Source organism: Larus michahellis, chromosome 2 (genome assembly GCF_964199755.1).
Source record: "Larus michahellis chromosome 2, bLarMic1.1, whole genome shotgun sequence".
NCBI classification, from domain to species: domain Eukaryota; kingdom Metazoa; phylum Chordata; class Aves; order Charadriiformes; family Laridae; genus Larus; species Larus michahellis.
Genome location: NC_133897.1, coordinates 161,125,564 through 161,151,835, shown reverse-complemented (window position 1 = coordinate 161,151,835; position 26,272 = coordinate 161,125,564). Strand labels below are relative to the sequence as shown.

The 26,272-nt window shown below is 45.2% G+C and overlaps 1 protein-coding gene across 9 annotated transcripts in view; it reads left to right on the top strand.

Moving 5' to 3' along the window:
* ST3GAL1 (ST3 beta-galactoside alpha-2,3-sialyltransferase 1) overlaps positions 1 to 26,272 on the top strand; it is an 87,949-nt gene that overhangs the window by 20,988 nt on the left and 40,689 nt on the right. For 2 of the 9 annotated variants that reach the window (XM_074577884.1, XM_074577881.1), the window contains exon 4: positions 4,643 to 4,927. The exons of the other annotated variants lie outside the window; for them this stretch is intronic. The gene's annotated coding sequence lies outside the window, so the exon portion shown is untranslated. The remainder of the gene's footprint in view (positions 1 to 4,642; positions 4,928 to 26,272) is intronic. 9 annotated transcript variants of the gene reach the window in all.

Here is a 26,272-nt window from a genome sequence, read left to right as displayed (position 1 = left end):
TTGTTTCCATCTGTATCCCCACTGTAGGGTATGAGACATTTTTTCCCTATTCGTCTGTTTTCTCAGCTAGTCCCACTAAGGCTGTTTCCACAGCAGATGTAGAGGTGGAGAAACTTCCAAATACACCATGTGCCGGATATGAACTATATTGCCTCACCAAACTGGTGAATGTTGTTTAGCTGACAATTCTGTAATATAGGAAAATCTGCATATTATTGTCCAAGCACTTCATAATTTTCTGGTATTTCTAAAATGGATGCCAGCACTTGGAAATATTGAGTAATTTTTAATTGAAGGGATATGATCAGTAGGTGATTAGTTTGTGAAGTGCTTTGGATGTATGCTGTGTTGTAGAGACAAGCCATCTGGAGCGAGCCTGCGGTTTAGCTTCTGTAATGAGTACCCACAGACTGCGATGCCAAAATGACCAGCTTTATTGCGTAGATGAAGATCTTGAGTAATTCAATTCATTTTCACAGATCTAAATGAACTAAAATGGGAACATAATTTGGCCCAAAGTTTTATTTTTATGCTCTTAAGTATTAAGCCGGAATCATCATTGCATCTTCTAATATCCTTAATATAACCAGACACTGCAAATCGGACTATTGATTTTTCTTCCTCTGTCTGCAGCTTTTACCAAATTTGCTGTGGCCAGGATTTCATCCCATTTTGCCTGGACAAGCAGTGAGGCTCTCTTAGGTCTTTCTTGTGTTTGCTATTCCTCTAACCCGCAAGCATAATCCCCTGCCTCTGATCTTGGGGATAGGCTGGCACGGTAGAACAATTGTAGAATCACAGAACAGTTGGGTTGGAAGGGACCTTTAAAGGCCATCTAGTCCAACCCCCCTGCAATGAGTAAGGACATCTTCAATTAGATCAGGGTGCTCAAAGCCCCATCTGACCTGACCTTGAATGTTTTCAGGGATGGGGTATCTACCACCTCTGGGCAACCTGTTGCAGTAATACTGTCGGGGTTACTGGGCAGAAGAGTCCTATCATAAATCTATTTTAGTTACAAAGCCCATAGCTTGCGTTACGGCAGGTACCTGGGCAGTATTCTTACTGGGTACCTGCAGCAGTAGTGTCTGTGTTGAGAGTCTTGTAGCTGCTGGAATTAATTACTCTAAAATGAAGATTGATTTGCAGTATCACACAAAAATAAATCCTCTTCCTTTCTGAAATTATCGTTACATATTTTTTTTTGCTAAAGTCCGATCAGTCATGGTGATGTACAGTCTTAAAACTTGAATCTGAAGAGCTGCCCTGTATCCGATGTATCAAGGGGTGTAGGAAGGAGTGAGGGTGACTGCAGGGGGTGACTGAAAGTAGCTTCAAGAAAAAAAACAACAAACCTTCAGGAGGCTTTGATCTGAAGTTGGATATCTGTTCACTGAGGAGGGAGTGTAGTTTTAGAAGAAGGGCACAGTCTGCATGTAAGTAGATGTATTCTATTTGATGTGCCGAGATCAAGGTGTCGGAGACTTTAACTGTTCATCTGTCCGTCTTATCTTGCATTTTCCCTCTTAATTTTTCCCTTGTGCTCAAGAATCGTTTTTCCCTCTTGTCTTGTGAAACATTCTTATGCAAAGCCAAATCTCCTGCAACTCAAGCAAGCTGTTTGTAGCACAACCAGAGTAAAGAGGTGCAGGAGTTTTGGCTTTGCATAAAAATGCATCACTTATTTTTCTTCGTCCTTTTTTTTTTTTTTTTTTTTTTCCTCCCCAAGCTTGTTATTAAGTGAGCAGTATCTTAACGAAGCATTTCATGGAGGAAAAAAAAAATGCAACTGCTATGTCCTGTAGATTGTTCCCAGATCCCTGAAGGAAAGATTATTTACAGATTAGTAACCTTACTGTTTCCTGTGTCATTGTGAAGCAAATAATGAGCAGGACTTGAAAAGCTCTGGTATCTCCTGGTTTGGAGTACCAGCCCCTCTCAGAACATCAAACGACCATGCCAGCACTTTTTCATGGTAGCCAGATGACTAAATTTCACAGCAGACTATCCCCCAATTTAATGCTGCTAAAGATTGTGTGAACAAGACTTAAAATACAAGCACAAGTTTAAAATCTCGGCCTCAGCATTTGAACTTGAACAAGGCTACGCAGGAAGAGTCTGTCGGGAAGGGAAGCATTGGTTTAAAATTGTCAAGTTTTCCAGTGTTTATTGATGTTTCCCCAAAGCCATGCAATCTGCGGCAGACCCAAGAATAAATTGCAGGAATCAGGTTCTTGCTGGGAGCACAGATGAGCGGCGTGCTCTGAACGCTGGCACGTGATGAACAAGCCAGCGGTCTCCCTCTCTCAGCAAGAGGTGAGTCACTTGGGTAATTCCTTTTTTAAACAGCAGAACTGGATTCATGCTTCAAGCAGCCTCAGACAGCCAAAGAGGAATAAACTTCAGGTTAAAACCTTGTGTTTCGTGTCATTACCTTCTTCTCCTTCCTTTTTCCCCTGCAGTGACAATGTGTCAGTGGATAACAGCGGGAAAGGGAACTATGCCACATATGGGAATAATAAAAACTAGCAAGGTCTACACTGTGAGGTCCCAAACTACAACAAGAAAAATGGGAGCACCTCTCTTGCCTTCTAATGTACAGGAAAGAAAGAGGGAGGCAAGTTTATGTGGAGCATTTGGGCAAATTGAGCACAGATTTGCCCTACACAAGGTAACTCTTGGAGCAGGTGAGGAGATATATATACACATATATAAACAAGTACCCATCCTCGATCACGGGAAACTACATCTGGCTGACCAAAATCTGTTATTTATGTCTGTAACACATTCTGGTGACATGAACCTGCATCACTAGCCTCTCAACTGCACCTTCCAACAACATCTGGTAACACTTGGCCCTTCTATCTGCAGTGCTGCTACAGCCGTTGCTTTGAAAAAGTGGGTTTCAGTGACAATATTGATCTGAGCTTATTCTTAACTACTGTATAATCATAGGCTGGGCACTGGTGACCTACAATTTCAGGGAAACAAGATAACATTTACTTTATCTTTGTCCTAACAAAAGCCTGTGATTTGATCTCTGATTTGAGCCTTTGAAGGGGTCCTGTTTGAAGAGATTAGGTAAATAGAGACTCTGCTCATTTTTAAAGTGAGCAAAAAGGAATAGACTTTGGATAGGACACTGAATTGAAAACAGAGTTTAATTTCTGTCTCTGCTCTAGAGGAGCTGGGAATTCTGCTTTTGTGGGGTTTTGCCAGCAGTGGACTATAACTGCTACTTTGCACCTCTTTAAGAGCTTGTCTGGTTTTGATTAATATTTCTTTTCTGTCCCTTTTTTAAAAATGTGCTATCACACTAGGAATTTTTTGTAACAGAGCTGGATGGGTCTGCACAGTTTACTGAAGTATTGACAATCCTTAGGCATCTGCTGTTGAAGAGTTGAAATGCAGATGGCTTATTCCGTGGGGTAGTCACAGATGTCAAAAGTTTAAAGTAATGAAGACATATGGGGAACCTTTGAATTTGCAGTATAAGGAGACTCCAGTAGCATTAATAACACTATGGGCTCTTTTTCTCTTTCTAAGGGTTCTCCGTATCCCATGTCGTGCAAACATGACCGATGAGATGTTAAAATGTGCAAGAGTAATATTCTTAGAGACTCCACTGTTGTGGATGGGGAAAGGAGAATTTAATGCTTACTTGGTCCTAAAGACACCTATTTATAAAATAAAAATGTGCTTCCTTTTGCTAGACAGGTAGTTTTTGATACCTGAGCTCTCAACGTATGAGAGTTTTAACTGAATGGTTTTGTGAGCTACAGCCTTGTAACCCTTAATACACTAGACGAGAAGAATGAATGTGGTTCATTCACCATGAGGGCGGTGACACTCTACAACAGGCTGCGCAGAGAAGTTGTAGATGTTCCGTCCCTGGATGTGTTCAAGGCCAGGCTGGATGGTGATCTTTAGGGTCCCTTCCAACCCAAATAGGTAGTATTGATAGGTAGTAGATATGGTTGCAAATGACAGTGTGTGGTTGGTAGTGTGGTGAGAGTAGGTGTCCCTCAGCAGGGTTTGGTGGCCCTGCTTGGCAAAGAGGTGGAACATCCTTGGAGAGGGTATCAAAATGGGATGCTGCTGGCTGCCTGGCCATGAAAACAGAGGTGAAATCCAGCCACGATGATCCTTGAGCAGTGAAGGGCGCATGGGTATGGGAATGAATCAGTCCAGGTGCACAGTAGTGTCCCATGGGATCATAGTTTGGAGGGCTGCCAGGCCCAAAGTAGCTGGAAAGCTGTCAACCTTTCAAGCAGAAAATCTTGGTGGGTGGAGGAATTACTGCTGTCCAGGCAACTCCATAATCTGAGGTGCCGTTATGGACAGCAGTTACTCTGTACCTACTCAGAAATGTTACTCTCATACTTCACGTGACATGCAGGGACAGAGAGAGGAGGGAGCCGCTATCACAACACTCATCTTTTTTTCTCTGGCAGGATGAAACCTGGAACAGTGTTAAATTTGTCTCCTTTTGATCACAGCACTGGGAAGGGGGATGGAGATGTGGTGATTGTACCTGTGCCAGAGAAGGCGGTTTTGGGTTCACAGGGCTTCCCATTTGTGTCAGCTCCAGTACATTTTGTTCCCAGGCGTGTCTTTATTCTTCATTTCTGTGGCTTTTCAGGTGAGGAAGCGCTGAGAGTGCTGTCCTCTTGGGTGTCTTGGGCTGGCGGTGAGGACAAAAAGGCGAGAGGGGAAAGCGTCAAGTGGAGTCCATGCTTTGAGGAGACAAGAAAACAAACAGCTAGAAAAAAAGCCTGACTTCTGGAACTCATTTCCTTGGGAAGTACAGCAGGGAGCAAAAACACGTGGAATGACTAAGATATGAAGGAAAACCATGCCTGTGTTTGGCGACGAGCCCTGCCCTTTAGCACTGAGGGTAGGGCTTGGTTTCCATGTCTCTCTCCAGGTGAAGTACACGTGTGGCTCTCACGGGCAAGACTCCTGCTCCATCTGCCCCCTCTCAGTGCTGCCAACTGACAGAGCTATTGGCAGAATCGATACTGGGAATAATATGCTGCTGCGACCTCGTAATTTAGAAATGACCTTGCAGAAGGAAGTACTTTCTCAGGCATCACCAAGGGAACTGAGCTTCATTTTCTTTTAAGAATACTCCGGCTTCTTTTAATTGGGAGAAAACTGCTCGCCTTGTGAAATGAAAGGGATTGCATGGAGAATAGGCATGGGGAAGGGGGAAGCAGTTTTTGCTCCTTCTGGAGCAGAGACTGTTTTCCTGTGCTGGGACTTTGCTTAGAGTGCAGGAGATGAGTGTGGGATGCACCTGACCAAGTGCAAGCATCTGCAATGCACGTGCTGCTGTCAGACCTGGTTGTCTGTTCTCCTGTTGTAGATTGCAAAGAAAAATAGGTATTTTAGCATGTGATTCATCTCATTTCAGAGGGAACATCCTAAAAACAGGCTCTGGAGGTGGGACTTCATCCCTGTTGACAGTTAAAGAAGCCTTGATGACTTGCTCGGGTGTTGAGGTGTAACTTTAGATCAGATGGGTCCTGCCCTGACAGAGGTAGAAGCGAGATCCCATTAACCTCTTTGCTAGGGATGCAGGTGCCATAGGGTAGAGGCTGAGGCATCTAAACTGAGGGAGCTAACATGGGGTTTGTGGTTTTCTTCTTCTGTGGAGATTTGAAGCCCTAAGACTGTGTCCATCAGGTAAGAAGATGGGAGGCTTTCAGAGCCCAAACAGCATTGAGCTGTCGGCACCTTACTGAAAGCTGGTGAGAGCTGTGCCTGCCCGCTTCTTTTATGCCATTTAAAAAAAAATATTAAAAATTTAGGTATTTTCTATTGAAACATCGAGCATATAAGTGTTGTAGATGAGCGTGGAAGAGACGGAGAAGCTTCTTTATGGTCGTAATTCACAGCATCTGCTTCTCTTTCTGTAGAGAGGAAAAAACCCATTACTGGCCTGATTGACTCAGAGCTGCTCTGCAGTCCCCAGGACCCAGACTCTTTTTCATAAAAGCTTACTACATAGAAACAAAGAGTCAAAACCCAAATAATCAATTGTGTTAAGATGCACGGCTTAGCCGAAAGCTAACCCAGACAGTGCCTTCCCGCTGCGTGACCCTCCTTGTACCCTCTCATAGATGAGAGATCCAGACTGACCCGATCCCAGGCGCCCGCACGTGCAATGAGTGAAGCCTCTCGCGAAGTGTTTGTTTTCCACATGAGAAAATAACTTTCTCAAGTATTTAATTCGTGGCCCTGTCCCCTGCTTGAAAGGATGCTGTGAGCCCTCTGCCACAGGGAAAACATTAGCATTTTTTCTCTGAAATGAAAGAATAGCAACATTTAAGTTCCACCGAAGCGTTGCTGCTTTCTCAAAGTCTAGTTGACCCTGAAACTTGCTACAGTTTCGAGTGAGCCAGAAAAGCAGGGTTTCTGATATGCCAGATATTGTATCTTGTGCTTTGGGCTGTATTGCCGTCTCCAAAAGATTAAAAGAGGGAGATAGCTTTTCCTATCTTGAAGACCCTTTCACACCTTTCTGGTGGCCTTCTGAAGCTGTAACCTGGGGACGGAATTCCTCCTGCACATATGTCTGATCAGTTGTACTTTCTGTGACAATTTCCCTTTGTTCACACGGTTCAGATGCTTTTGTCCGATGTTTTGTAGCAGAGTTTGTGCTCTTTTTTCAGTAGGCTAGCTCTACTGTGTATGCAAGTCACCATTGATATTATAACAGGTTTGCCTTTACTTTGGTAGCCCCATTGCTCTTACACATGTTCATTGCAAAAAAAAAGAAAAAAAAGTGCTTTTATTGGCTTTTCTCAGGAAGGGGTGGAGGATGCAGAAGTGAAATTTCTTTAGCAGAGAAACGTCATTTATGCTCTCTGCTAGTAACTAAATATGTAAAAGAATAAAGCTAAAAATGTTGGTCATTCTGTAGAGAAGTAAAAGGATCACTGCCTTGCAAATGCAGCTGTGGGGTGTGAAAACATGATTCGTGTTCAGAAGATTTTAGATGGTAATTCTGCATCACACCTCTGCCACCCGGCACTCTGCTCTGTGTCTCTCTCTCTGTTCAGCTCATAATATTTTGAGTATTTGTGACTATCCAGACAGCTATAGCCTTAGATGTGATGTGATCTAAAATCCTCTGAGACTCTGAAGTACTCAGGAACAAGGAAAGATGTTGCTAAAGAGCACATGATGTAACTGGAAAGTCTGACCACAAAATACCCAAATGTCTGCTAGAGGCACTATTTGCTTAAGTACCTAATTTTGGACATTTAAGGAACTATATTTAAAAAAACCCAACAACTAGGTTGCGGGCAGCTCTTTTGAGATCTAAAATTACACTGATGGATGATCCTTAGACTTTCAAAATATAGATTTTTTTTTTTTTTTTTTAAATTGGTAGCTTTCAAGTCAAATTCAGTGGCATTTCAGGTTGCTGGGAATGTTGTCTGCTTCACAGCGATGCTTTCCTTATTTGTGCTGAACCTGTCATGAGTATTACTAAATTACTATCCGCCCGCCTATGGCTTTGCACTGGGATGGCTCTCCGGTGCTCTCGCCACTGCTGTTTCTCAGTGCCAGACCTCAGGCTGTGACAACTTCCCAGCATGAAGCATTTTGCCCTTTAGATCAGCCTTTGCATTGCTGTGTTCCAATATTTTTTTTAGTTTTTTTCCCCCTCTGACGTGCTGCTGATGACCATGCTGAACCTGTGTCCTGATACAAATCTTATGCTACCCTGAAATCTCATGCACAGGAAGCATCTGGCTGTTCCCCTGCTGTATGGGGCATTCTTTCAGCGGATTATCTCTGTGTCGTTCAGCTTCGTTCTGGCACAACGCCCTGAAAAAGTCATTTGACTACCTCAAGCTCTCTGCAGATCCAGATCACCCATCCCTTGCCGCTCTTGAGACGCAAGTGATTCCTGCTGATTTTCTCCCAAGACTCTGCATTTGCAGGTTTTACATTCAGAGAAAAAGTTAGCTTCAGTTTTGCGTGTGTGAGAGAAAAAAAGGCTTTGTGGCTTCCTTCTGATTTTACGCTGGCTTTTTTCTCCCGCCCCCCCATTTTGGTGCAACTGCTCTGCACAGGCTTGGCAGGTACTCAGCCCTCTCTGCTTTCTTTTGTTGAATCAACAATAAACCCAGCCAGAGGAGAACAGCTTAATGGTCTATAGTAATCATCTAGCCAAAATCCTGGCTAAAATATTCTCCTCCCTCCAAGCTGTGTAGCTCCTGGGTTTGCCTCCTTTCATCCCAAAGAGGACAAGATTTTTTGTGTGGTGGGGTATTGAAGGGTCCTTGTTATGCCTCGCTGTGTGTTTAAGGCCAGGTTGGATGAGGCTTTGAGCAACCTGATCAAGTGGGAGGTGTCCCTGCTTACGGCAGGGGGTTGGAACTAGATGATCTCTAAGGTCCCTTCCAACCCAAACCATTCTGTGATTCTGTGATTCTATGCCATGAGTAGGGCAGGGGATGTTAGTGCACCAAGAAGTGTCTGAGGTGCCTGGGGTCCCCAAATCCCTGGTGAAGTACCTGCCTAACATGGCCCCTTTTGGAAATTCAGGAGAGCCCTCAATCAGGATGTAGTAACCTTTTCCCAGGGTAAAAAATATTTCACTCGGTTCCCAACAAATGGGTTTCACTTTGACTGTGGAGCTGCAGGTTTTAGTCTTGCAAATTGTTGCTGTGTTGATAAGATTAATGATGTTGTCATGGTTATTTTAATGGTGTTTCACCAAACCGCCCCCTTTTCAGGTTGGGTAGGAATGTGGGAGTCTCTTCCTTCATGTTTTAAGTAATTTTCTAACTTTCCTATTAGCGGGAGAAGCTTTGAGGTGTGATTCCCAGTGCTGAGACTAGAAAGTCTGTTCAAATAATTCAAAACCTCATGATTTCTGGGGCCTGACAGAAGGGTATTTAATGGTTGGGGCTGCTGACATGCACCAAACCCCTCAGAGTAGGCCTGCAAGGAACAAAAGCCTGCGAGAGACATACTTATTCATTACTATGTACACACATACATTATAAAGCTTAATGCTTGCTTGAAGCCTGGGTGATAGGGACTCCATTTACGCTGTGCTTGGCTCTTAATCATTATGATAATTTATTATACATCATCTCTAAAAGGTAGATTAAGTCCAAGCATGACAAAACCTCCTATTGGGTTGCTGCTGAGATCTGCCCAATAAAACCAACGTTAGGTTTATTTTAATTTTTTTTGAAGCAAAGCTCTTGTTTACCCATTACCAAGCCATGCAATTACTTGAAGACATTATTTTTCTGCTCAATGATGAAATAAGCCCCAAAGTCGTATCAGTGGGGTCACCCGCATACCTGCAAATGAGGTCTCTGAGCTCAGCAGCGGTTTGCTAATTACTGCTGATAGGGTGCCCTGTAAGCAGCAATCATTAGCAAGAAGCTGTTTGGCTGCTGGCGTTTTGCTGCCTGGATGCACAGCGCGCTGGGGGCTGTGCTGGTCTCAGCGTTACGGAAATCCTGAAGTTAGTGATAACCCTGCCGTCAGCACGGGCGAGTGTACGCAGAGCGGATATCCTGACGGAGGCCAGGCGGTGCTGTTCAGTTCGCGGCGCAAACTTTTCGAACTGCAAGAATTTATTTTCCTGTTTGGGGCCCCTGGGCTTTACTTTCAATACGAGAACCGTAATCTGAGCTTTTCGTTCCAGCAGAAAATCAGCTCGCTTGTTTGCTGAAGCTCTCCTGGCACTGCAAAGGTGTAAAAAGAAATCAGGTTCTGGCTCACGCCTTAAATTTGATTTTTTTTTTTTGCCAGAATCATCTCTGTCGGTTGCCCCTGTGTTCCCTGTATAGGCTGTGGCTGTGCAGGGAAGATCCCACGGTATTAGCACATGCTGCTGAACGCAGATCTGCTCCTCGTGTGCGGCAGCTCTCGCTGCCTACAACTGTTTCAGCTCACTTTGTGCGAGATGTCTCTCTTCCTAGCGAGTAAACCACAGATGCGACTTACCGCATGATTACCAACTTTTATGGAAAACTTATGGCTCCCTACGAGGTCTCCTCCTCCGCTCCCACTCTGCTGCTGCTTTTCTGAAGGCAAATTAAACAGATCTATTCCTATCTGACTGCAGCCATTGAGTTACTTAAACAGATTGACCTGACTTAGGCTTATCAATTTCTTTAATGAGGTATCCTCTGCAACTTCTGCTTGGCTTTTGGCCATCCTTCTCATTAAAAAAGTTTATTTTGAGATCTCTTTGTTCCAGGTGGAGTCATTGCCAGCCAGCTGGCTGGGTATACACCTGACCCTTAGCCCCTAATAATGCTTTAATTTTCATTTTTAAACCTAGCAAAGGCACTGAGAAATTATCTTGCTTATAAATGTAGGGTTTGGAGAGCATTTTAACTCTATCCAAGGAGCAGTAGTGGAGAGGGTTCTTCTTACCTTCGGCTCCATGGAAATAATCCTGCAGAACAGAAAGAGTTTCAAGATTAAGATGTCGTTTCTTGCAGCCTGGGTGAGATGTCTTCTCACAATTGCCTTTTAAAATGTGATGGATTCCACCCAGGCTGGAGGATAACCACCTCCCACTGCAACTTCTTTACGAAGTTGAGCCTTCAGGATCAAGTGGTGGGTATCTGTGAAGGGCTTACCCAAAGTGTAGGAAAAAAATCATTATCGATGCATAGAGAAACTGGCGTGTTTCTCTGGGATAAGTATGCACCAAAAATGGCTGAATTAATCCAGATTTACTCTGGTAAAACTGTTCTCTGCTCTGGAGAATCTCTCTATGGCGCTGTATTTCTTGATGCTGATGGTCCGTCTCCTAAAGCTATTAAGTTGGCTAAAGTTAGGGGACTGTTTTGGTTTTTTTTCCTTCAACCACTAATTATTATTTATATATTGTACATCAGTGAGGGCCAGATCCTGCACAGGACCTGTATGTGCATGAACTCATGCTTTTTGAAGGCCTTATTCAAGGCTACAAGGAGGCTGCTTTTCCTGTGCTCCAGATCCTTCACCTTGAACCTTCACCCAAAAGTACCTCCCAAGCTCTTCCTCCCTCCCAAATGAAAAAACCCAACAAGTAGTACTGACTATTGTCTTTCAGGGCACAGATTATTAATCCTGCAAGTGAGATATGGTGGTTGAATTCCCCCCAGGTGGAAGAGGAGATTTAACCTGCCTGTCCTACCTGAGCAGAGCACTCAGTGGTAGGAAGGGAGGATGTCCCTCACTCTTCTTCTCAACAAAACTGATGCTTGTGGCTGACTTTTCTGCAAAAGCTCGTCTTGTCCACGTGTTTTGGGCACAACACATACAATGTGGAGACCCCAAGGACGCACAGGCAGAGGAATGCCTGATCTTTAGAATCATAGAATCATAGAATAATAGAATCATAGAATTGCTGAGGTTGGAAGGGACCTTTAAGATCATTGAGTCCAACCTTTAACCTACCCTGACAAAAGCCACTTCTAAACCATGTCCCTAAGTGCCCCATCTACCCTTTTTTTAAACACCTCCAGGGATGGTGAATCCACCACCTCCCTGGGCAGCCTATTCCAATGTTTAATAACCCTTTCAGTGAAAAAATGTCTCCTAATATCTAATCTAAACTTCCCCTGACATAACTTGAACCTGTTTCCTCTCATCCTGTCACTTGTCACCAGGGAGAAGAGGTCAGCCCCCATCTCTCTACAACCTCCTTTCAGGTAGTTGTAGAGGGTGATAAGGTCTCCCCTCAGCCTCCTCTTCTCCAAGCTAAACAACCCCAGCTCCCTCAGTCGTTCTTCATAAGGTTTGTCCTCCAGACCCCTCACCAGCTTTGTAGCCCTTCTCTGGACACGCTCCAACACCTCAATGTCCCTCTTGTAGCGAGGGGCCCAAAACTGAACGCAGTACTCGAGGTGGGGCCTCACCAGTGCCGAGTACAGGGGGAGGGGATGATCACTTCCCTAGTCCAGCTCACCACACTGTTTCTGATACAGGCTAGGATGCTGTTGGCCTTCTTGGCCACCTGGGCACACTGCTGGCTCATATTCAGCCGGCTGTCAACCAACACCCCCAGGTCCTTTTCTGCTGGGCTGCTTTCGAGCCACTCTGCCCCAATCCTGTAGCGCTGCATGGGGTTGTTGTGACCCAAGTGCAGGACCCGGCACTTGGCCTTGTTGAACCTCATACCATTGGTCTCAGCCCATCGGTCCAGCCTGTCCAGATCCCTCTGCAGAGCCAACCTACCCTCAAGCAGATCAACATGCCTGCCCAGCTTAGTGTCATCTGCGAACTTACTGAGGGTGCATTCGATCCCTTCATCCAGATCATTGATAAAGATATTAAAGAGAACCGGCCCCAGCACCGAGCCCTGGGGGACACCACTTGTGACTGGACACCAACTGGATTTAACTCCATTTACCACCACTCTCTGGGCACGGCCATCCAGCCAGTTTTTTACCCAGCGAAGAGTACACCTGTCCAGGCCATGAGCAGCCAGTTTCTCCAGGAGAATGCTGTGGGAAACAGTGTCAAAAGCCTTGCAAAAATCCAAGTAGATAACATCCACAGCTTTTCCCTCATCCACTAAGTGGGTCACCTTATCATAGAAGGATATTAGGTTTGATAGGCATGACCTGCCCTTCACAAACCCATGCTGACTGGGCCTGATCACCCTGTTCTCCTGCATGTGCCGTGTAATGGCACTGAGGAGGATCTGTTCCATGACCTTCCTGGGCACCGAGGTCAGACTGACTGGCCTGTGGTTCCCCGGATCCTCCTTCCGGCCCTTCTTGTGGATGGGTGTCACATTTGCTAACCTCCAGTCAGCTGGGACCTCCCCGGTTGTCCAGGACTGCTCATAAATGATGCAAAGTGGCCTGGCGAGCACTTCCGCCAGCTCTTTCAATACCCTTGGGTGGATCCCATCCGGCCCCATAGATTTGTGCACCTCCAGGTGCTGAAGCAGGTCCCTCACTGTTTCCCTTTGGATTAGAGGGGCTTCATTCTGCTCCCCATCCCTGTCTTCTAGCTCAGGGGTCTGGGTACTCAGGGAACAACTCGTCCTACTGCTGAAGACTGAGGCAAAGACTTCATTAAGTACCTCAGCCTTTTCCTCATCCTTGGTCACTATGTTGCCGTCCCCATCTACTAGAGGACAGAGATAATCCTTAGTCCTCTTCTTATTGTTAATATATTTATAGAAACTTTTTTTGTTGTCCTTGACAACAGAAGCCAGGTTTAGTTCCAGCTGGGCTTTGGCCCTCCTGATTTTTTCCCTACATAGCTTCACTACCTCTTTGTAGTCCTCTTGAGTGGCCTGCCCTTCCTTCCAGAGGCCATAGATCCTCTTTTTTTCCCTTTTTTTTGGGTGCCTACTGTGCGCAGCCATGAGATAGATGGCAAATACTCACTCCTGCCAAGGTGCAATGTGCAGGGATGTCACCCCAGGTACCTCTGGGAACATTACTACTACTACTGTTATTGTTATTATTATTATCATCATCATTATTATTATCATGTTTTTTGCCTTTAAGACAAAGTCCCTGGAGAGTTTAGGTGCAGTGTGGGAAGAGGGCTGCTAACCAGAAGGGTTTAGATGTGCAAGTTTGCACTCAGGCATCCCTTTTAGTCTCTTGTTATTGTCTCTGACCCTTTTCTGGAGCAGAGGCGGTCAGAGCCGACCAGGTTCAGCAGGGACCAGTTTTGCCTTTGTCTTCCGCATGCTCCATATATACTGTTAGTGGAAGCAGGATCCCAACTCCAGTGTCTTATCAGTTTGCTCATTTATCCTGGTAGAAATAAAGCCAATTTAATACCAAGTTGCAGCAGAAGAAAAGCCTTCTGTCCTGGCAAATTGTCCTGGTTTGAGGACAAATAAACCACCTCTGCCTTTACTCCTCCTGCTTCAGACACCCAGCCCAGGCGCTGACAGTATCTTCATCTCAAATGCGCGGTTAGAAGAGCAGGGCAGGGAAACCCAAGATAAATCCTGCGTAATAGACGCCTTCTATATAGAAACACATCTTATTCCCAGACAGACAGAGGAGGAGGAGTGTGTGTGGCCCTCGGCCTGGGTAATAGAGCGGGATGTGGGGAAGCAGAGGCAGTCCCACGGCACTGGTGGGGACACTGCATTACAGATCCCAGCGGTGCGCTCCAAACTCCTGGCTGCGGAGCAGAGATTGCTCTTGTGTGTCACAGTATTTATTACCAGCCGCTATTGGATTTTTATAGACCTGATTCAGCAGAGCATTTGCATCTGCATTATTTAGGTGAGTGGGAAACCCACTCTGTCTTTATAAAGTTAGATGTGCGCTCAAGTGTCTTGCTGAGCTGGGATTAATTTAGAGAAAATAAATAGCTGCTTCCTGGCTTGGGTAGCAAGCAGTCTGGGGCCAGCGTTTGCAACCTGATTAGATTTAGGATGTTTTGGTTCTGAGTGCCTGACTTGAGATACCTCAGCACACAAGTTTATCAAAAAATGCAAGCACCCGTGAGAAAAGCAGAGCCTTAACTGCATTGAGCCTCACTCATCAGCCCCAACACTAATTTACAGAGTGTTTTCCAGAGTGTGCGGTCCAAACAGTTGGATAATGAATGTAAAGCTGTCCAGAGGGCCATGTATATTGGATTTGCAGACAGTATTATTGAGCTGTGGTCAAACTGACCACGGATAGACACAAGTAATCGGGCAGCAGTCTGCGTGTGAGCCACAGGAGTTTGGAGAAGGTGTTTCTTGTGTCTTTGTCTGTGCCTAGTGGGCCTGACCCTGCGCTCCTGTGCTGGGCGCTGAGAAATCGCTCATTAAAATCAAAGGGCTTTTTGAGTGAATGAGGAGTTCAGACTGTGGACTTTAGTTCCTTCCATTCATTTTCCTTTGATTATCAGTACAACACTTTATTTTTGCACAGCGTAATATTTTATTAAAGGCGCATTTGTAGCTAATAACATTTATGAAGAGGCAGCTTTGACTGAAACTGCATCTGAATGTCACTTAAATAATGAATGGGAATGCCATATATTCATTAAAATTTGAACAATGATAACTGTATGTCTGTTAGAGTCCCCTTTTTGATGGATATGGCCAGCAGCCATTAAAATACAGTGGGAATTCTTGTTCGCAGCCTCACAATGGCTGATAATAACACTCTTGATAAGTATTTGCAGCTCCAGACACTAAATTTACAAAAGGGATTCATTGCAGCTAACAGCGGCTTTGAAGATTGAAATGTTACCATCATTCAGCTCCACTTTTTCTTTTCTTTTTTTTTTCCTTTTTTTTGAAGTCTCCTATGTGTAAAGAAAGGATTTCACTTCCCCGTCAGTCTGTAGAGTTTGTTTTCTGCTGGCCCCTGTGAGAAGCTACTCACTTTTTGAATTCAAAATATTAGCCAACATCCCCAGCTGGCGCAAACTGGTCCCAGCACCGCCACAGGAAAGGTGGAGACCCACACGATGCACCTTTCGTAGGTTTTTTTTACTTTCCTCTTCCTTTCACAGCAAACCATGCGCAGACAGAAGACAAGACAGCACGTAACACTGGGATGCTGTTTCAAATGACTTGGCACCTGATTTCCAGCTACTGTGACTAACATGATCTTTAATATAAATAAAGGCGTCCAACAGACCTCTAAAACATGCCAACGCTCACCCTGAGGACAAGGCAGTGTTTGGCACCCTGTCCCGGATGCATTCTCTCTGCACAGACAGAACATTTATAGTTACTTGTGACCCTCTAATTGCTCTTGACCCTCTCAACCTTGCGCTGGTCTAAAGAAAAAAAAAATATATCTACTTTTCATCCTATTTTTAACCCAGAGCGTTTGTAGAACTTAGAAATGGAAGTGACCTACTGGGTCGTCAAGTCCATTTTCTGTGCCCTGCTGCTCTTTTTCCCAAGCCTTCGTGTTTCTGGGCTTTTTAACATTTACAGCTGCATTGCTGCTGCTGCCGCAGTTTGTCCAGCTCAGTGATATGTGGATGTCACTTGGCTCTAACAAGGAGACTCAAAGTTGTGCTTTGAAGTCAGAGGAAAATATGGAAAAATCCTCTTAACAGCATCTATTCCAGAAAGTGACTTTACTTCGCTTACAGTAAATATGAGGTACTTGAAAAAATTTATTAACTGGAGTCTTGTAACTCTTTGCTTAGACCTACAGAGCTGACCCAGCAGAGGCAGTGTAGTACAGTGGCTGAGATGACTGACAGATTTAGAGTCTTCATTTTGACCTTAAAAAGTCACTTAATAGAGCTTTTCCTTTCCACCCTTGTCCATTCTGCAGGACACGGTTTATCAGAGAAAAAAGCGCTTACTAAGCATCAGTAGACCACCTACTGTGCCAGGACCCTGAGCTTTATCTCTCAAGACTGGTCAAATACAAAAATAAGTTGGTCTTCTGAAGAGATAGATCTTTGAAAGAATCTTGTAGGGTTGGGTTTTCAACTGGCAGAAAGCGCTGGAGTTCTTCTTAAGGATTTGGCGAGCTGTTTGAGTTTAGTTTTTCTTCAGTCATCACGGATATAGTCTGTTGGCTTCGCTGATTCTTTCCCCCATCGCTGTGTTCAGTTCCGATCTGGCAGCGGGAGCTGCAAGGCTCGCATCCTTGTGCATTAAACAGGATGCAGCGCCTAATTATTATCTTGATTAAATTTTGTGATTAAGTGGTCTGTAATTGTCTGTAGGCTCAGACTTTCCAAGATATTACTCAGAGCTGCGTTGACTGATCATCTGGTCAGGGTTGAGGTGGCACTGCGTTGATTAAATCTTACTTTAAGGGGAAATGGCACACGTCTCTGCGTGTGCTTAAGCTCTGTGGAATTTCGTTATATTTCTCTTCGCTGAGCAGTATGTAAAAGTCTATCAAGTGCAAGGTTAGATAGGTAATAAATGTTGAGAAAGTATCTACAGAGACATAGACGTGCAAAATATATTAATGACTCCCTGTTTAATTTCAGAAGACAGGAAAATACCAGATTCCTGATAAATTTCCAAAGTATGTACAAAACCCAGAGAAAATAAATATATGGTAGCAACATAACTTCCCCTCAGTGTTTAAAGCTATGGCATTTTTAAAGCTAGGGAAGAAGCAATTTTAGGGGTGATTAAGTTGAAATCTGATTGAAATCTCTGTCTTTCCCTGTCCCCTCAGAATAAACCAGCTATGCATTTTAAATTCAACTCCTTTAATACGCTATGACATATTTTAATAATACTAATAGTACTAATAATAATTATTATTAATAATAATAATATGGTGCTGCTTTTAACAAAGAAAGGGCAGCCTGGAAGTCAAATGTTTTTCAAGCTTGGTGCAACTCGGACTTAAAGACTTGAATATCACCCAGCAATAACAGTGTGGAGATGAAATCCACTTGGATAAAAAGTACAGAGCAATGCGACTTGACAGGCTGAGTCCTAAAGGGCAGCAGTCTTGGATCCAATAGTCTCTCTCATTTTGAATAATTGCTGTGCAACACGGAATCAAACATTTATTGCTGAGTACGGGCGCATTTGCTCTCCCTGGTGACCCTCTATAAGCAAATGTGCAATGCGATTTTATTACCAGGAGTGCATTTCACACAAACTGTTTGCTTTACAGAATTAAATAAACCCGGACAAAGGACAGTCAATGCTATTGTTTTGCCTTCTTGCATTTAAATGCTGTCTCCTAGACAGTTCAATGGCAAGCCAGGAGAGAGAAGGGTTCTGTCTAAATAATTCACCTGGAGAAATTCACCTTTGAGGAGAAGCTCACTACGGCACCAAAACCAAGGGGTTACTTCTCTGTAGACAAAGCATTCAGACTATTGCCTTCATCTGAGCAGACCGCTGCGATTGATGGCGAGGGGGAATTAGGTTGCCTGGAGAAATCTTAGCCAAAAAATGTGTTTCCAAACTGGAACGGCCGAGCAGTGGCGAAGCTTTGATTTTCCTGCCAATGCAGCGTTTGAAGAGCGAAACCATATTTGTGGCTGTGGCTGAAAGAGCTTCTGGGAGACATTTGAACCCACGCCACGAGTTTATGAACTAGGAACGTTTTTCAGCGTGCGGGAAAAGGACATCTCGGAGCAGCACTTGCCTGGGGAAGGGCTGTGACCAGTCTTGCCTTTGGGCAGAGCCTGCCATGAGAGCGGTACCTCTTCAGTGCAATTAAAAATAAAGGCATCTGGTGCCTGGCTTGTCATGATGACAGCACATTGCACTTTTGTGGAGGGACATTAGGAGCCACTTAAAGTGCCAACTAACCCCTTATTTGTTGTGCTAATGTATTCCTGCAGTGTTGACTCTCCCTTGCTAGGACAAAAGTAGACTAAGCAGAGTCAGAGAGGTTAATGGCTTTGGCTCTTTTCTTTCTACCAGGGTTATGAGCACACGAGGGCTAAGGCATCCCAAGGCATGGAGCAGGGGCTTTGCTGTCATCTTCATAAAAACTTGAGAACTCCACTCAGAGATACAGATCCAGCACAACACCTTAAAGGCTAAAACCTTGCAATTGTTCCTATTTGGATATGGGCTGGTGGTGTTCTCCCCCTGGACACTATGCTTTGTACAAGGATAAGGTTAAATCAGAGGGAAGGACTATAAAATATATATTGGATGTGATTGATAGCACTGCATGGAAGCAAGAGTAAATTCTGAAATGCTGATTTATCATTCCAAGACCAGCAATTGGGCTTTTTATGAGACTTGAGCTGTGGAATATAAACACTGGATGACAGGCACAATGGGACTGGATATTCAGACTATAACACCAGCCTATCTAGTTATTGAGAGCCAGCACAGAACCACAGAGAAAAGCCCTCAAAACATTGCAGGAAGTCCTCAGCTGTTGCAGATCTGTCAGCGGTGCAGGGATGAGATGTCCTGGGGCCCAAACCCAATCAAGGTGTGCTGGGGAATTTGTCCTCTGCACGGTCCAGGATCAAGCCTCCAGTTCCAGAGAGCAGAACCAGCACAGGGTGCAGCATGATAGCTATTGCGGACCATTTTCTGAGAGTCTAACCCCAGGTTTGGAGCAACAGGTTTTGTCCAGAGCAAAGAGAGCTGGGAGATGTGTTATCTCAGCACTCTGAGCGCGTGATCTGGCAGAGAAGCCCTCTCTACCAAAATTTTCTTTGTAATCATCTGTGAGATAAATAGACTGCAAGCATCACACACAGACAAATGAAATGGAAGCTACTTCGAAGCTGGTCAAGGGGACTATAACAAGGAGACTTTTAAGTTAAAGAGATTTTCCATTTCAAAAGGTTGGGTAATTGGCGAACCAGACTTTTGAGATGAAATTTCTGGCAAGTGAGTTTGATCTGAAGAAATTCTCTTATTCATTTAAAAGCTCCTGCATCTTGCCAACTCAGTAATGTGCTGTTGGGACAGGTAGAAAGGGCTGCTTTCCAAAAATAAGCAAGTATTATGCAATAAGCTTAGTTATGTTAATAACTAAAAGTCAGATGTACTATTTATTATCTGCTTTCAAATCCAAGTAGGCAGTTATACTGATGATTACTGACTTTTTTTTTTTTGTCTTATAAAGGAAAACGTGTGGGGAAGGGCAGTACTCGGCATTTAGCGTTCTACTTTTGATGCTACATTGCAGCTTGATAATTGATGAAAGATCCTGGCACATCTTGCTAGCTTTTCTGTTGGCTTTGTGCTTTGAACCTGGTCTGACAAGCCGCCTCAGGAGTCCTTCACAGGACCCTTGCTGTAGCTGAAGTAGGGCCCTTCTTGCAGGACCTGCTTCTGGAGTTCTCAGTAAAGTGAGTAGATCTGGATGGAAAGCACCCATCTTCATTCTGCTACTTTGTTGGTTTGGTTTGGGTTTTTTTTGTCCTGATTCAGTTGAATATAGGAGTTGTCCTGCACCTAATGTCCGCTGTCGTAAACAGAAGCAACCTTAAAATCCATCCTGAATTTTTAAAAAAGGGACTTTGGATAAAACAGCTGGTGGAAATCATTTGGAAGACTCAGCTGGCTTTATGTGAACTTGGAGCAGGCTCAAAATACACTGACAAGTCCGGCAGTGAAAAAAAATCTCTGTGTTTGCTGTCAGCTGATGTATCCTTCCCCTGCACGCTGGGTTATTCACACTGCCTCTCCTTAGGCTCTTAATTTTGATGTCTAAATTAGAAGCCCAGTAAATGAGAAGGCGTGACTCCCCACATTGCCAACGGAGGGAGCGAGCCCCTGCTCCATGGTCGCTCAGCGGAAGAATTTAACTTTGAAATTACCGGTGTGGGTTGTAAGTGTGATTGAGGTGTGATCCCAGCACCAGGCTGGAGCTCCATGTCCTGGGTCTCATCCCGACTGTTCGTGGGGAGTGATCCGAGAGCTTATTCACCTCCATTCTCTTGCTCCATCTTTTCTAGGTGACTTATATCACCCTCCGCAGGAGCACCGCTGTCTGCATAAGGAACCTGCGGGTAATATCACGCTAAGCGCCAGATTCACATCTCTGCAACCTCAGTGACCTGACGGGGGTTGTGTAAATGGGAGCAGATGCACATGGCTTCCCCGCCCCAGAGAAAGTCAGCACGTAAAATTCAGGCTTGTATGCCTACACGGAGATACGTAGCTAGAAAATAAACATATAAACACCTTGAGCTGTTAATATACCCGTGTCACACTCAAAAATGCTCTTGCATAGGGTGTGGGTAACAACAGCACGGTGTCTCCTAGGCAGAGGTGGAGGCAGCAGATATTTCCAGTGCTGGGGCTCAGCTCCTGGCGTCGGGACCCAGCCTGGGACCCTGCGGCTCCTTTGCAGGCATCGCCACAGGTCACTGAATCGCAGCCAGCGAGCCAGCTGGAAACACTCTCCCTGCCTCAATTTATCCCATAAAGTGTTTCAAATGCTTGCTTTCTTTGCCTCTCTCTCTCCTTGCTTTTTAACAGATGGCACCGAAGGACTTTTACCATTTTTTCCCCAGTCTTTTTTAGGCACTCCCTGGCTCTCGTCATGGCGTGGGTGATGCCCTAACAGCTGACCACTGGCTTCTACGCCATTAAGATTTTTTTTCTTGTCCAGAAACTGAGCAAGGCTGCCTAATAACCCCCTCCTCCTGCTGCAGGCGCCCTGAGGGGCTGCTCCATCCTTCTGCTGGAGGCGTCAAGGATGAGGCCCATAAAGACCCTGGGAGCAGCAATCCCTGCCTCCCCACTCGGCTCCCGCGATGCTGCCTTTGCCAAGCAGCACGGCAATCCGGGCTAAATTACCAAAGCAAAAGCCAGCTGAAGCGGTGCAGCATTACCCTCTTCGGAGACCAGCTGCTCTCACCTGGTGTCTCACAGCTAATCATATTGACAGGAGCCATTGTTTATTTTCCTTCGTCCTTGTCTTCCTTGTTTTATGGTAAATTAGAGCAGGCAGGCAAGCCATCCATCAGCCTATAAATGCGGCAGAGTATTTTGGCTTTGTGCTAAATAATTGTGCATTTTATTGCTATTTACACATTCATTTTCCTAGGCAATAAAATGCAAACTGCAGTTCCCAATACTTTTTATATTTCCTATCTGTATCGTGGCAGCAGCACAGGCTTCAGCAGCAGCATGCAGCCTGCTGCCATAATTTCACTCTCTTATTTTGGTAAGTCTAACATTTATTTATAATTAATGTCAGGGACCTTACACAGTAATACCAATTATTGATTCTTTTTTTTTTAAGAAAAAGAAATGACTTTTTTTTTTTTTTTACTACTGCCATAGCAACACAATCAGGTTGCAGTGGCTAATCTTGTCCAGAGCAGTGGAAGAAAAGGCTCTTAAAAACAGAGTTGGTGGTAAAGTTATAAAAAGCAGCATGTGACCCCTTGACTCCAGGGTTCGTATAGATGGGGATTATCATATGGGGGGGTGCAGTAATTCAAATTAGCAGCTCTGTTGGTGTCAGCGAAGGTGTTTGGGAGTGGGAAAGCTCTGTGGTAGGAGCTGTTGTAGCCACCCCAAAACGAGCGCCTTTGGAAGGGGCAATAGGGTTTAATGTCGCAGCACACCTGGGGGTGAGGGGGGCACAGCCTCTCCAGCGGATCCCCAAACTCCCATTGTTAATGACCAAGGAGCGACCGCTGTGACTGCAGGTTGTGCGCTGCCAGCAGTGCCGATGGGATGCAGCACTCCCTGTATGATGAACGTAAACGAAACGCAGCTTGAGTTGCCACAAACGCACGCACAAGCTTGTGAATTGGACCAAAGGAGCCATAAAATACATTTTCATACTTTGAATCTCCTATTACCTTCTTGGTGTTAAGATAGCTGGCCATGCATTTGCAAACTAAATTGCCCTTATCGGTAGCCCTTGCATGGCTTGTGCTTCCTTTTCAGTCTGACTGTGGCCCATTATGCCAGAAAGTTTGCTGAGGGCGGCATCAGACTTGTCAAAGAGCGAATGGGAAGAGCAGCCAACTCCATCTTAAAGTAATTTTTACCCCTGCCAGGGACAGCTGCCTAACAAGTGCTCGGAGGACCCAGGCTGAAATACAGCCCTGAAAAAGCTGCGGGTCGGCGGCGTGAAGGGGGCTGCAGAGGGCAAAGTAACATTTCTGTTACCGCTCCAGCTTCCTGCTCCTAATGGTTTACCTTCAAACGCCGAGCAACAGTGAGAAAGGAAAGGAGTGGAGTCAGGAGAAGAGTTGAGAGCTGGGGATGGATGTTGCATTTCTGCCTCAAACTCTAAGTGTGAGGATAAGACGGATGGCCTCAGGCTCACTCACTCCTTCCCTGTTTGTAAAGCAGAGCAGGCAGCAGGCAGCCTTGTGCACGGTGGTATTTGGAGGGATCACGGAAAAAAAGGCTTGTGGTGAAGAGTTGTGAGGGGGGTTGAATAACCGGCTCGTCTTGCGCCACCTCCCCCTCTGAGGGTTTGGTGACAGGTTAATCCTCCCACAGCAAACCAGCTTTGGTGGATCAGGAAAGGAAAACAGAGATGATAATTCCTTTTTTGTGACACCTTTCCAATGTAGTTCAAAACCAGTAACAAAGCCCTGTCTTGGCTGGAGTGTGTGCAATGTCTGTGTATGAGCGTGGGAAGAGATGCTGTCAGACGAAAGCTGGGTGTTGCTGAAAACAGGGGTAAATTGAGGGGTTCTCAGTTTGAGGAGCAGTAATCTTGAGAGATTCTGCTCTGGCTTCTTGGGGGTGTTGACTGGCTAAAATTGTGGAGACCAGTGAGGGCTGGATGCTCAGCATGCAGGGAAAGCGCCCCTTAACATCTTAACTGGAGTTTGGAGTCAATGAAATCGGTGAGTGCTTTGGCCGTTCCTTGTTTGTCATCAAGCAGCCACAAATGCCACCCGGATTTTGTCACTTCAAGTCTGATATTGCTAGGGTTATTTTTTTATTTTTTTATTTTTGTCTAGGACTATTAAGGTTTTCCTTCTTTTGCTTGCACATCAGGAAGATATCTCTCTCTTCATTTCTTAATTAGCTTGGTATTTCTACACTCATTTAAAGATGTCTGGCTAACTTGAAGTAATGTGCAACACCTGTCAAGCCAAGAGCTTTACATATCAGGGCTAGATAGCCTGGAGCTGGGAGAACACGTACCCACCACGTGTGCTCTCACAAAGCTGTATTGTCTGGGTTTGGGACAGATATCGCCCACAGGAATCTCACCTGCACGCAGGGGAACATCGCTGATGGGCATCTGGGCAGCAAAGGGGCTTTATTCCTCCTAAGTAGCACTAGCGGGGCTGCAAAAGATTCTTCATTCCCTCTGTCTGCTGTAACGATGGAGTCTGGCCACCAAATGTGCAGCTTACCTCCACAGTTTTTGTAAAGCTGATATTGAGAGCAAACCCCATTATTATCCTGCCTGTGTTGAGCAGATTGAGCTGTGAATCATGTTTCACCCCATGGATGCTTTGCAGCCCCAGTCCTGCTTTGCAGAGGATGAGCTGGAGTCGGTACTCGTGATACCCAAGAGTCTGTAGCGCTAGGACGAAGGGGAATGGTTTTAAACTAAAAGAGGGTAGATTCAGACTAGGTATAAGGAGGACATTTTTTACAATGAGGGTGGTGAAACACTTTCCCAGGTTGCCCAGAGAGGTGGTAGATGCCCCATCCCTGGAAACGTTCAAGGTTAGGTTGGATGGGGCTCTGAGCAACCTTATCTAGTGGAAGATGTCCCTTCTCATTGCAGGGGGGTCAGACTACATGACCTTTAAAGGCCCTTTCCAACCCAAACTATTCTATGAGTCCATGATTCTAACACAAACCATGGGGAGGAAGAAGGGCAATGTCCCTCTCATTTGTTTCAGCCCTTGCTGTACAAGTGGGTTTTAATCACTGTGGGTGGTTTCTTGGTTCAGCTCAGCAGAAATTTGGACAATGGATACATCCTTGTGTGCCCCCCACTCTCCTTTTCACACAGCAGCATGACACAGATAAGGGTTAATTCCGGCTGTAAGCCCTGTCAGCCAGCAAACCTGCTCCCAGCCCCTTCCTGCTTCCAGCTAATCCAGGCAAGTCCTCTTTCCTTGTACCTTCTCCTCTTTCTTCCACTACCTTGGGGTAAAAAGGTACTTTAGGCACACTTTAACCAATTTGTTATGTGCGTGCTCTTCCTATCATTCCCAGCAGAGTGTCACGTCCTGTAAATAAAGGATGGGATCAGAGGCTGAAGCTGTAGATACAGCTGTAGATACCTGTAGATAAAGGCCACCTGTATCTAGAAGCAGGGGGACATTCCTCCTGGAGTTGTTCAGCCTGGAGAAAAGGAGGCTGAGGGGAGAGCTTATCGCTCTCTACAACTACCTGAAAGGAGGGTGTAGCGAGATGGGGGTCAGTCTCTTCTCCCAAGTAACAAGCGATAGGACAAGAGGAAACAGCCTCAGGTTGCACCAGATGAGGTTTAGGATGGATATTAGGAAAAATTTCTTCACTCAAAAGGTTGTTGAGCATTGGAACAGGCTGCCCAGGGAAGTGGTTGAGTCCCCATCCCTGGAGGTATTTAAAAGACATGTAGATGTGGCATTTACGGACATGGTTTAGTGGTGGACTTGGCAGTGGTAAGTTAATGGTTGGGCTCAATGGTCTTAAAGATCTTTTGCAACCTAAATGATTCTATGACTCTGTGATTTTTGCCCCCCTGCATCGCTGTGCAAGCCAGGGTGCAGCTTCAGCAGCAGGTGGATGCTCGCAGGTGCTACAGGGCGATGCTCTGCCGTTTTCTCAAAGAGTTTGGTTTTGATTCAGGGCTGAACAGTTCACAGTGTAGTGTTTCATCTGGAGGCTGGGCTTATTTCAGTTTCTTTCTTTAAGACCGTTAACTCAAATGAGATTTTGAGGAAGGGCTCTTTTTGCTATTGTCTGAGCCAGGGATGGTCTTGTACTGATAACAAATTTCTTGTAGAAGCAGGAGCATTTCCTCAACTGGCTGTTTTCAGAATGAGTTAGGCAAACTTCTGTTAAAATAGTCACGTGCAACTGGTTGGTGCCCGCCTTTGCATGGGAGGAAATGCCTCAGCACCTCACCCAGCTGAGCCTCCTACGAGTCTATGAACGAATGTCCAGAATTTAAGCCAAACCGTCTCAGTTTCGGGTGTCAGCCAGGAGCTGCACCTCGCTGAGTGGCTGTGAGGGTAAGCAGTCCTCTCCTCAGCTGCCTTTCTGGCTGATGGCTTCGTGAACAGAAATGACTTCATTTATTTGTAAAACTCAGGCGAGATCATTTTGCCTTCGCATGCCATGTGCTGTCACTGCGAGCCCCGTTGCCGTCTGTCTCCCACACTTTCCTCACTGTTTCTCACACAAATCAGTGATGCACCAAATCTGCCGCGCACATAAATCAGAGCAGGGTCAATGAAATTCAGAAGTAAGAGATACAGGAGAATGGTTTCCATCAGCTGCAAGTTTGGAAATGTCTCTGCAGCAGAGATGCTGGTCACTAGAAACTTCATCTTTTAGACAAACATCTAGGAGCAATCTGGCAATTTGTTGGGGCACAGGTTCCCCAGGTATCCATTATGTTTTCCTGAGGATGGGAAGACCTCAGCGACAACAGCTACCATGTACTAGATCAACCCCTTGTAGCTGAGTGTGACAACACTCCTGGTGCTGGGGACTCCTGTCCCCTTTAGAGCAACTTTAAAACAAGTGTACGTCCTTCAGCCGATGCTACATCTCCTCCATAACAAGTCATAGGCCAGTTGTCCTCTGGGAACATTGCAGCTCTATTTGTAATGACTTCGCTTTGGATGCAGTCATTATTTTTCAGCATTCACCTTTTTCTTTTTTTGAGCAAGAGAAACATAATAAAAGAGATTAAAAACTCATCTTACCCTGTTTAAAACCAAGCCAAGCAGAACA